The sequence below is a fragment of the Apium graveolens genome, chromosome 2 (genome assembly GCF_009905375.1).
Source record: "Apium graveolens cultivar Ventura chromosome 2, ASM990537v1, whole genome shotgun sequence".
NCBI classification, from domain to species: Eukaryota; Viridiplantae; Streptophyta; class Magnoliopsida; order Apiales; family Apiaceae; genus Apium; species Apium graveolens.
The window spans coordinates 132,486,859-132,498,607 of NC_133648.1; positions in this window are offsets into that span (position 1 = coordinate 132,486,859).

Below are 11,749 nucleotides of genomic sequence, written 5' to 3' on the forward strand. Positions count from 1 at the left end.
CAACGTGGGTTCCGATGAAAGCATGGTATAATAAACGTATTATTTATACTGAATAAATAATAAACCAAGTACGAAACAAGAGTATACGTTCACAAGCAAGAAAACTAGCATCCAAAGTTACAACTTAAAATAAAGAATCACAAGAATAAACTAGATCCTCTTCGCCTTGGTTGAATTGTGCTCTACGGTCTTCTTACGCCTTCTCCTCAAGCTCTGGTATGTCTTGTTATGAAAAATGACCTTAAGTTATGTTTATATAGCAGCTCATGCAGATTAGAAGTCTTCTGGATCAGAATCAGAGGAGAATCATGATTCTGAAATCCCGACCCGGCGCGGCCACGTGCTTGACCAGCGCAGGCGAGCTGTACTTCTGCCATCCTGGCGCGGCCGCACACTACTACAGCGCGGGCGCGCTGACTCTCTGGAAAAATTTCTGCTTTCCTCTTTTCTTGCTGATTTGAGTTGGTCTTTTCACAAGTTTTTATTCTAGACACCATCCTAACATCATATTAGCATCAAAGCAATGCCAAATCACCTGCATTCCTGTTAATTGCCTGTAATGCAAAAACACTACAAAATACGTTAAAAACGCCAACAACTCGAGTACAAAACACCAATTCAAAGCTATACGGAGCGTTATAAAGTGACATAGATGCCACTCAACAGTTTCTAGGAAATAAGCTAGTGTCCTGGTTTAGTAAGAATCAAAACTCAGTTTCTACTTCCACAACTGAGGCTGAATACATTGTTGCTGGTAGCTGTTGTGCACAAATTCAATGGATGAAAAATTAGCTATTGGATTATGATTTATATGTGGATAAGATTTTACTTTTTTGTGACAACAAAAGTGCCATTTCCCTTACTAAAAATCTTGTACAACATTCAAGGACAAAGCACATTGACATCAAGTACCATTTCATTCGAGAACATGTCATGAATGGTACTGTGGAACTTCATTTTGTTCCAAGTGAGCAGCAACTTGCAGACATCTTTATCAAGCCACTTGATGAGTCAACTTTCACTAGGTTGGTAATTGAGTTAGGTATGCTTAATTATTCCTAAGTTATTTTGATGTCTATGAAATTTGTAATGCAGCCAGAAATAAATTTGACTTTTTCTAAAGCGATGAAATTTTGGCTAAGTCAAAATTATATCTCGACGGATGTTCATTATCCGTTGAAAATAAATACCCGTTGAATTTCATTATCTGTTGAAAATCAAATATTTTTACGGGTACTTTATATCTCGACGGATAATTATTTAATCTATATTCGTTGAATTGCTTTAATCATAGCCATTAATTTTATACCTTATCCGTCAAATTTACTTACAATGTGTATGTATATGTCGATGGATAATCTTTAGTTTCTACAGTTTATTTCATTTTTAAATGGCTATTTTTGGCAATTTTCATTGGGTACTTTATTGTATTTAAATTTTTTATTTATTAATTTCTGAGAAAGTATAAAAGCCCCTTGCAATTTTTCATTTTATTTTTATCTTTCTCATCATCATCAAAACATTTTTACTCTGTTCATCTCCAAAAACCCTCTTTCTCTATAACTGCTTTCAATCACAAAAATGGCACTTGTATTCAAGATTATGTCTCAATATGGATTTGTCTATGAGAAGAACAACTTTGTCGCATTGGTGGACAAAAACATTGCTACTTCTGAGGACTGTTACAAGATGATGGACTTCATTCGCAACTGCAAACTAAGCTCCAGTAATATACTGTGAAGTTGTGGAGCAGATCTGGACTACAGCTGTGTAAAACTCCAAGGATAAAACCATTGCCTTATCTCTTAAAGGTAATAATTACTGTATTATTGTGATGAAATACAAGCTTGCTTCCATTTGCCTGAAAATAACACTATTGTTCCACACACAGACACAAATGTGAGCACCATGCTTATGTCTATGAGCTATTCTCTCAATACTGCCAAACTAAGTGAGATTAGGAGAATAGGCCTTAGAAAAGAATGAAGACTTCTCTGTGATTCTTTTATAAAAGCTTTTTCTGGTAAAATTAGCAACTTTGATGCAGTTACTTATTCAATGATTAACATGCTCTATATGCTTTAAATGACAAGTACTTTAATTTTAGTAATTCTTTCATGATAGAATTAGGGTATAAATTAGGAGATATCATGAAAAGGTCAAAAAACATAAACTATACTAGGTTTCTTATGATTCTAGCAAATCATGTTTTTAAGGACCTTTTGATTGAGAACCCAATAAATAAGCTTGATTGTTGGGTCCAAGAAAAGAGGGTACTTGCTGATTTGAACAGGAACAATCTTTATAGTGAAGTGTCACTCAACTATCTGCCAATCACGGAGGCACCTCAGGTAAGTGAGGTAATTGTTTCTGTCACAACTCGTTTCCAACCTCCAGTTTCTTTGCATTCAACTGTGGTTATGGTATCTTTGACTATGACCAAACAGATGCCTACCCAAGCCATAAAACCTAAAGTATCAAAATTCAAATTAAAGAAAACAAACTCTAGTTTCTCTCAAAAGAAACTAGTTTTAAAAACTACCACAACAAATGAAGGGAGTGTGAAGGATAGTGAGAAAAGTGAGGGACAGGGTGAACATCAAAGAAGTGCTAAGGATAAGGTAAGAGAGGTTAGTGAATCCCAGCCTAGCCACACCACAGTCTCCCAACAGGCTGTGGTGATTAATAAGGAAAGTAGCACATTGCTAGTTGCATCCTCCCAAATGGATGTAACTATTGAAAATAGCTCATCTCCAAGAGCACAAAACAAAAGGGGTAGGGACACTACATGTAATAACCCCAACTTTTGGAATTCTTGAAACACTGATGAATAGTAACTTTTTGTTGATGATGCTGATTAAGGAAAATTATCAGACCACGCTATATAGGAGTACTGTTATGCAAATTCTAACATCATATTATTACTCCATAAAGTATATGAGTGTATGTAAAGATCGTCAGAATCCAAATTCGAACACTTTGATTTTTCCCAAAAATCCACCTGATACCGAACGAATTGAGTATAAGGTAACATGATTAAAAGGATTTAAATTCAAGGATTATAAGAGAGGATCATAAAATGAAAATAAAATATTGAGAAAGGTTTAGGGGAACCCAAGTAATAAGATCTCGGGTATGATCCCTCAAACGATAAACGAGAACGAAATTTAAGCGAACCGTATAACAAATAAGTGGTCATTAGCCAAGTAATTAAGGTTTAATCAAAGAGATTAGTGGATGATGATTTCATCACACCACAAGGAGAAGACATGTGTTAAAAGATGACACAATCATGATGACATACGCATGACAAGTAAGATTGTTTTGTTGGATGATTTTTAGCCAAGTAAAAGTTACCATGGTAAAATCTAAAAAGCAGTCAAGCCATAAAGAAAATAAACCAACTAATTCATTTCATAAAACAACAAAGTTGACTTCTTGTTTCAAGAGCAAGAAGCTCTCGGCCTCCCCCATTTCAAGAAGAAGAAAAATTCAAAAATCAAGATCCAAGCTTTGTTAATTTGTAAGGTAATTATCCTAGGTCCTTTATGCTTAGTTATGGCTATCCTAGGAATCTAAAGCACAAATTCCTTGACAATATTTTTCAATAAATCATTGAAGAAGAGAGAGAATAGTGTTTTCAAGAATTATAAATGTTTGATCTTATGTTTTTGGTTAGATCTAGCTTTGGTAAGGACTTTCAAGGGCTATTTCAAGCTTCTTAGTTACTTCTACTCACCAAGGAAGGTAAAACCTCATACCCTAGCTTTACTTTGAGTATTTAGGAGTGGTTTTGATTAATATATTTTATAAGAAGCATTATTCTTGTTTGTTTAGAGTTTGGTTGGAATTGAAGTGATTTTGAGTTATGAATCTTGTTTATTGGTTATTGAACTTTAAGTATAGGTAGTAGCTCTTGCTTGTGATTGAATGAGTTGGAAAATCTTGAGGTTATGGACTAATGTAGTAATTTTTGGATGAAGTTTGGTTGTATTGATGGTTATGAGTTGGTTTGTGGTTGATTGGAGTAGTTTAAACATTGGTAATCGCGTAAACATAGCCGTCGTAATGCCCATTTTCATTCAACTGCTTGTTCTTAGAGTTCGGGATAGAAAGCTAACTGAATAATCTGTAACATTGCCTTGCTTATCTAGATCGTGTCATAAGCTTCATTTTGATATGTGATTCGCTTGGATCCGATGTACGATTTAGGAGAAACGACCGTTTTAAGTAACGGCGTTTCACGAACGAACCATTACACCTCGCTTTACTTTGAAACCTTGGTTAAGGTCCTTAAATGACTAACTGGAGTATGAAACAATTATGTAAGATTAATTGGTCAGTTGGTAGAGTATTCGCAAAAGAGTCGCCTTAAAAAGTTAAACGATTAATTTTATAAAAATGGTGGAGCCGAGGGTACTCGAGCGACTTATGTGAATCGTTAAGCGCAAAAGCGAACGTTAGGGTCCAATGGGTTAAAGTCTATTTTCTTAAGCGACCGTGGTTTAATTCCAACTTATATGTTGTTTATAGGTTACCAGACTCGCCCCAGGCCTTTTACCACCCCCAATCGCTCAGGAAAGTTTTCTACCCGTTATGTTGTTGTTGTGATGTAATATATTGATGCATTATCTTGAGATAAGTGCATGGTTATTATTAGAAAAGTCTTGCGATATATTAGAGCATGTTGATATGATATTTATATGCATGCCTGTTTTGTAATCTTGATATTCTATTATCAATTCAATTGCTTATAAACTGCATAATACCTATGCTAGAGATAAGCAGTAGCTGCGTATATCCTTAGTATAGGGGACTCGAATGTGAACATTTTTCTAAACCGGGAGTCGATGTTCCCGAGTATAATATATATATATATATATAGTTCTATATAACTATTAATCGGATAAGGTATATTCGATAGTTTTGAATAATAGTCAAACTTATTTTCGATTATTAAAATAAAGATCGTACTTTCGTATAAGTATATTTTTTGTTATTTATTATTCATTTCAAGTATGAGTTGTAAAACTTCTACTTCAATTATTTTTATAAAGATTATCCTTATAGGAATATTATGTAAATAATAATATTCAGATATTTTCTAACATATCGGGAATAATTTATTTTATTAAATCATCATTACTCTAAACATTCTTTAAAATGTTTTTGAGTCTTCAAAATGATTTTAAAAGTTAGAGCGGATTCCAAAACTCATTTTCAGATTTAAGATCTTCCTTTCGAAGGGGATTTAAATACTCGCTCAAAACCTAAGGGATCCGGCTCTGTGGTGTATTTTATAATCTTAACGAGGTTGCTAATTTGATAAAGAGCTTTTGATTACCTGCCCAACATTCGGGAAGTAAGTCCTTCTAAATGAGTCGGCATAAGCGACAGGCCGGGGTACAGTCTATCAAAGTGTAAGTGGCTGGGTGACAGTCCATCAACGCGTAAGAGGCCGGGTGGCGGTCTAGCACAAGGTCCTAATGCGGCCAGGGTGATGACCGGTGGGGGATTCATCCATCTACTAGTTGCCTGATCAGCAAGATATCAGGTTTATGCCAAAGTTTCTTCTTTCCAAAATTCTTGGGAATGACAACTCTTGTAAAGCATAATATAATGTAACATGTTATCGAGGATTTATAACTCAACATGAAAACAAAGACAGATAAACATTATTAAACTGTGAGGCACAAGAACCTTTCAGATGAAGACAGGATAAACACAAAGAACAAAATGATATGATTGATTCATTAGGTCCTCCTACAGATCATGGGAAGAAGTTCATTACTATGTTCAAGCAGCCATGAAGAATAAGACATCAAGGGGCTTTAAGTATCAGTTGTATGTATTGACTTCTAGTGTTACAAGTTCAAGGGTTCAGTGAAAGAAGCAATGGATAACATCAGTATGTATCAACTCAGAATCACAAGATAAATTAAATCAAGATGCTCTCAGTACTAGTTGTTTGTGAACCAGACCAATGCACTAAATATCAGCATTCAAGAAAGTATTTTGATTCAATTAACAGAAGTAAAATGATTGATACATTGAAGAATGGTTTGACACAGAGCCAAAATATTCTAAGTCATGACAGCTCTCTCTACCTGTCGCCACAGAAGCTGTAACCACAGAGAAACTGCTATAAGGTAACCCTGTCACCACAGAAGTTGTAACCACAGAGAAAATAATCTAAGGCAACTCTGTCGCCATAGAGCTGTCGCCACAAAAGTTGTAACCACAGAGAAAATACTCCAAGGCAACTCTGTCGCCATAGATTTGTCGACACAGAGGAAACACAGGGGAAAGCTTGTTTCCATAGAACTGTCGCCACAGAGGAAGCACAGGGGAAAGCTTGTCGCCACAGAGCTGTCGCCATAGATGAGTTATTCACAGAATTGTTTGTAGAAAAATTAATGAATTGTGTGGACAATAATTGGCAACCTGTCCATTGAATTTTTAAAGACTACAAAGCATTAATTGAATGTAATTCATTCAATAGTTATCTTCTACAACAGACACAGAAAGTTTACGAGAGCTCCATTAAAGCTTCACATTTATTATTCTTGTAAACAGAATGTTATGCTGCTGAATTTATTGTAGCTAATCAATACTTTGATTAGGTTGTAGCAACCTCAAAGTTTATATTAATAAAACAATATATTCCTTGAATTGGTTTTGATTGTAGGTATCGTATTCAACCCCCCCCCTCTACGATACTTTGGGACTAACAATTGGTATCAGAGCTTGTTGATTGACACACAAATCAAGATTCGGAGAAAGAAACAAGTTCTTGAAAAATTCTTGAATTTTTTAATTTTCAAAAATTCTCATTTCCTGAATTTTTTTGAATTTTAAATAATTTAATTCCGCCAAGAAAATGAATAACCAAAGAATTGGAAGCATAAAGGTTCCTCCATTCGACAGAGATAATTACAACCTATGGAAGAAAAAGATGATGTTGTTTATGAAAGCTTCGAATCCACTTTACATTGGGATACTACTGAATGGACCTTATGTTTCGATGGAAGTAATTGCTGAATCCACAACTGCAACTGGTGTAAGAATTCCTTCCACATCTACTCCCAGGGATCCGTCTAAATATATGGAAACCGATAAGGAGTAGATAAATCTGGACACAAGCCTTCAGCTCATAATTGTGAAATCAATCGACAATGATATGAGTCATCAGCTTCTAGGAAGTAACAGTGCAAAAGATATGTGGGAGACCATTGAGCTTTTGATGGAAGGAACAGAGGAAGTCAAAGAAAACAGGATGTATATTCTGACGACTCAGTATGAGGCATTCAAACTTCAACCCAGAGAAGCACTATCTTCACTCTTTGAGAGATATACAAGACTGTTAAGTGAGTTAAAGCTGCAAGGGAAAGTGTACCCCATACGAGAGTCTAACAAAAAGTTTATGCTGACGCTCCAAGTTCACCTGGAACAAAAGGACACATCAATCAGGGAAAGATGAAATTTTATCACTCTGTCCCTGGATGTGATCTATGGTAAGTTAAGAACACATGAGCTGGAGCAAGAGCAAAGAGCCATTATCTATGGACCTGGTTCTGTTGATACTAAGAGTACGGCACTTGCAAAAACCACTGCACTTGTAATTCGTGAACCAGAATCTCAAGAAAACAAGGTTGCACCCTCCTCAACAATTAAAGAAATTGTCGTAGCTGAAATTACTCATGGTGAGCCAGAAGATGAAAGTGAGTTCTATACTCAAGAGGAACTTGAACAGTTGGAGGACAAATCGATGGCATACATGGTTGCAAAATTTAGTCATGTTAGATTCAGAAGAAAGCCCAACTACAAACCAAGGGGTTCATCAGGGAGATTTCAGAAAGGAAGCCACTCATCAGGGTCAAGCTCCAGAGGAGGCTACAAGTCAAGCTGGGTTGACAAGAGCAAAACCAGATGCTACAACTGCAATGAATTAGGGAACTTTGCATCTGATTGCAGAAAGCCCAAGGCAGCTAAACCAAATGATTCCTACGAAAGGAAGGAAACTTATGAAAATCTGAAAAGGAAGAATAAGAAGCTGAAACAGAAGCTGAATGCTTATGTGGTAAAGGAAAAAGGGAGAGCCTACATTGTTGAAGGAAAAGGCTGGGATGATACTGATTCGGATGAAGAGGAAGAGCATGTAAATCTGGCTCTCATGGCAGACTCTGCAGAGGAATCACCACGACCATCTCAGGTTCCTGAACTTACCACTATAGAAATCTCTGTATCTGAATACAAATCTACTGTGCATGAACTTACTTTAGAATTGTATAATGTCCATATAAGCATGTTTGCATATAAAATGGAAAATGATAAATTAGTTCTTAAATCTGAGAGTTTAACCTCTAGGAATGAAGAACTAGAATTGCTTGTAGTTGGACTAGAAGACCTTAAGCAAAAAAATGAGTATCTAGAGAATAAGGTTAAGCGCAATGCAGACATAGAGGCCATTCTTAGAACCCAAATTGCTGACTTAGAAAAGAAGTTACAGGAATTTAAGAATGCAGCTTTGACTCAGAAGGAGATAATAGATAGTCAAACATTTAAATCTAACACTTCAATAGGATAAACATGTTTATATGGACAGTAAGAAATATAGTGGCACATCAGAGATAAACATGTTTGTCTCAGAAAAAGTTCCATATGTTATTAATGATGTTGTATCTCTGATTTTCACTGAGCCTGTTTCAGAACCTTTGGATGAAGTAAGTTTGCTGATCAAAGAGGAATTGATTGCTAAAGATAGAGAGAAGGTAGAGGAATCCCCTAAGACCCCTAAGGCTCCAGCTACGAAAGCTAAATCCATAGTTGACCTAGGTACTAAGGTGGATAGAAAAGAACCTGAAATGCTTAAGAAACCAGAACCTATAGTCAACTCTAAGACTGGTGTATGTGACGCCCTTCAAACCCGGGTTAGAATTTTGGGGCTCACACCACAATATTTAAACCTGTATATAAAGTATTATATGCAAAGACCCTTCACTACACAACCACGGATCGCAACAGGTTAAAGTATAAAAATAAGCTACAACCTTACCCTCTATTAAAATTGTACCAAAACCCAACTGGTTTAACTTACAATTTTTAATGATATCGTACTTACAATCTTACACCACTCATCTATAATATAAAGCTCCTGCTAGCTCGATCCAACTTAAACGGAAATCCTAGCTCGCACACTGGACAGGGACTCCTTGTTACCAACACTTTCTTCTTCAACTGTTGAAAACATAAAAGTTTTGTAAGAGTGAGCTTACTAGCTCAGCAAGTACTAATAGCAGCAATTGAGTTAAACAATCATTAATTAAAATAATTCAGAAGAATCAAGTTTATGAATAAACAATGATTAGAATTGGATATTCACTTTTCATTTTTTAAAAAAACAAGGTTAGGCTGCTGATCAGTCACGCACTAACCCCGAGTAAGGCTCCCAGCTTGCTCTATATACTGGATCCAAGGCACGCATTGGCCTACTATGACCACGAATCTGGTCCGACCACGAATCTGGTCCACATTTATAAAACCATCCAATTCTAAATAATTCAAAATGATTACCAATGTAATCAATAAGCTGAATCATAAACAATATTTATCTTGAAGCATAGGGTGATTCATAATACCATGTAGGTATAACAAGGAATTCAAAAAGATTGGCTTTCAATCAAGGAAATAATCAGAAAGTAGAAGACCAAGGGTTCAAGGGTTCCAAGAATTGGTCTTCTGTTAAACAAGGAATAAGGGTTGGTATGTTAGGAAACTCAATATCAGAATCTGTATATGGTATATATGTATTTGTGGAGTAGTATCGTATGTGTTTGGATCGTATCTGGGAATTCAACAATCAATGGTTTGTGAAGAACAAGGCTTATGGCTCAAGATCAATAAGAATCTGGGTTCAAGATTAAATAGTTTAAAGTGCTTGCAGTATAAAATATGAGTTATTTTGAATAATAGCGACATATTATGAAACAGTTCGAATATATTTGCAATATATCTTGAAAAAGGTTCAGAGGTACTTGCCTTATCCCCAAATATTTCCACTTGACTTGTGCTCATCTAATAGTTTTATTCATCAACCACTTTCCTTCTCTTTCTATGCCTTTCTTCTATTTATCAATCACTTACCTTCTCTTTCGACACTTTGATTCTATTTATGGATCACTGATTTCCTTTTCTATGCCATGCTGACTCTACTAGGCATCACAAGTATATATTAATAATTCATACTCATATTATTCTAATCATCACATAGACGTCATAAGCTTTCATCTACCCTTCGTTTTACCTAAATCCGATTTACGGATTAAAAGTTATGACTAAAACAGTCAAACAATGACCATATAGGTATCTAACACATCAATCAGATAGCATGTAGCACATAACATGCAAGATATTCGATCAAAATAATTTTTCAAAGAAGATTCGGGGCCAAAATGATTTTTCAGGTATTTAATACGAATTTTTGAACATTTTTCAGAATTAAAACGGGTCGTGGAATCATTTTAAAACAATAGGGTTCGAATACTCGAATCTGACTTTAAAACAATTTTATAATAATTATCGAGCCTTGAAAATAATTTTAAACAATATTTTAAAACTCGAGACTATTTTTCGGAATTTTAAAATCAATTTTAAATAATTAAATCTAATTATTAAATTAATTAAAATTAATTAATAATTAATTAAATTAATTAATTAATTAATTATAAATTAATCGATTAATTAAAATAATTAAAAACTAATTAAAATTAATTAATAAAATAAATTTGATTTATTTTTAAATAAATAATTAATCAAAAGTAATTTTCTTAATTTAAAATAATTAAAACTGATTTTCTGAAATTAATATAAAAATAAAATACAATTTCTGAAAGTTTATAAACTAAAGTCTCTTTTTTTATAATTTTTAAAACTTCAGGGACAGAAGTGTAAATATGTGCAAAAATGGGGGGTGAAATCGTAATTTCACCGCCCCCCTTCATCCCCACCGTCGCCGGTCGGACTCCATGGCTGCCGCCATGGAGCTTCTCCGGTGACCTAAAATTCTGCCAAGAACTACGTGAAAATAACAATAAATGATCCTTGAGCTTTCAGGAACTCGTTTCTACAAATTATATTGTCAACAAATCACCGGAATCGCTGGAAAACCCGACTGAAGTTTTCGCCGCCGCCATGCGACTTTTTCCGGCGAACCACTTCCGGTAATCCTCCGTTAACATAGTATATACGATTCGATTGCTTTTTGAATGATCTACAACATGGTACCATTAATTTTAACCAATAACCCTTAACAAAGAAGTACCCAAATTTCAATTGAAATTATTCAAGAACATAAACCCTAATTATTGAATTCGAGAATCAAACTCAATTTTCTATATGTTATTGAACTCCAAATTCATCATATAATATACCAAAATGACCAGGAAGAGATTATCTACAAGATTATGCCATCAAATCACACAAACAACATCAAGAACAAAAAAATCCTATTTTAATCCATAATTAATTCAAAATAAAATAATTAAATCAGAAAAATACCTTGATTTCTGGGCAAAAACAAATCGTTGATTCAGAAAGAAGATTTCGAGAGCTTCGTTTTGATATATTACACGCCCGAATCGGAGTTCGACAACGCCTTCGTTCATGCGTTTGATTTTCAAGAACGCGGTTTTAATTCGACATTTTCTCTGTATTTTACGGGATTTTACTGACTGATTATGATTATACGAAT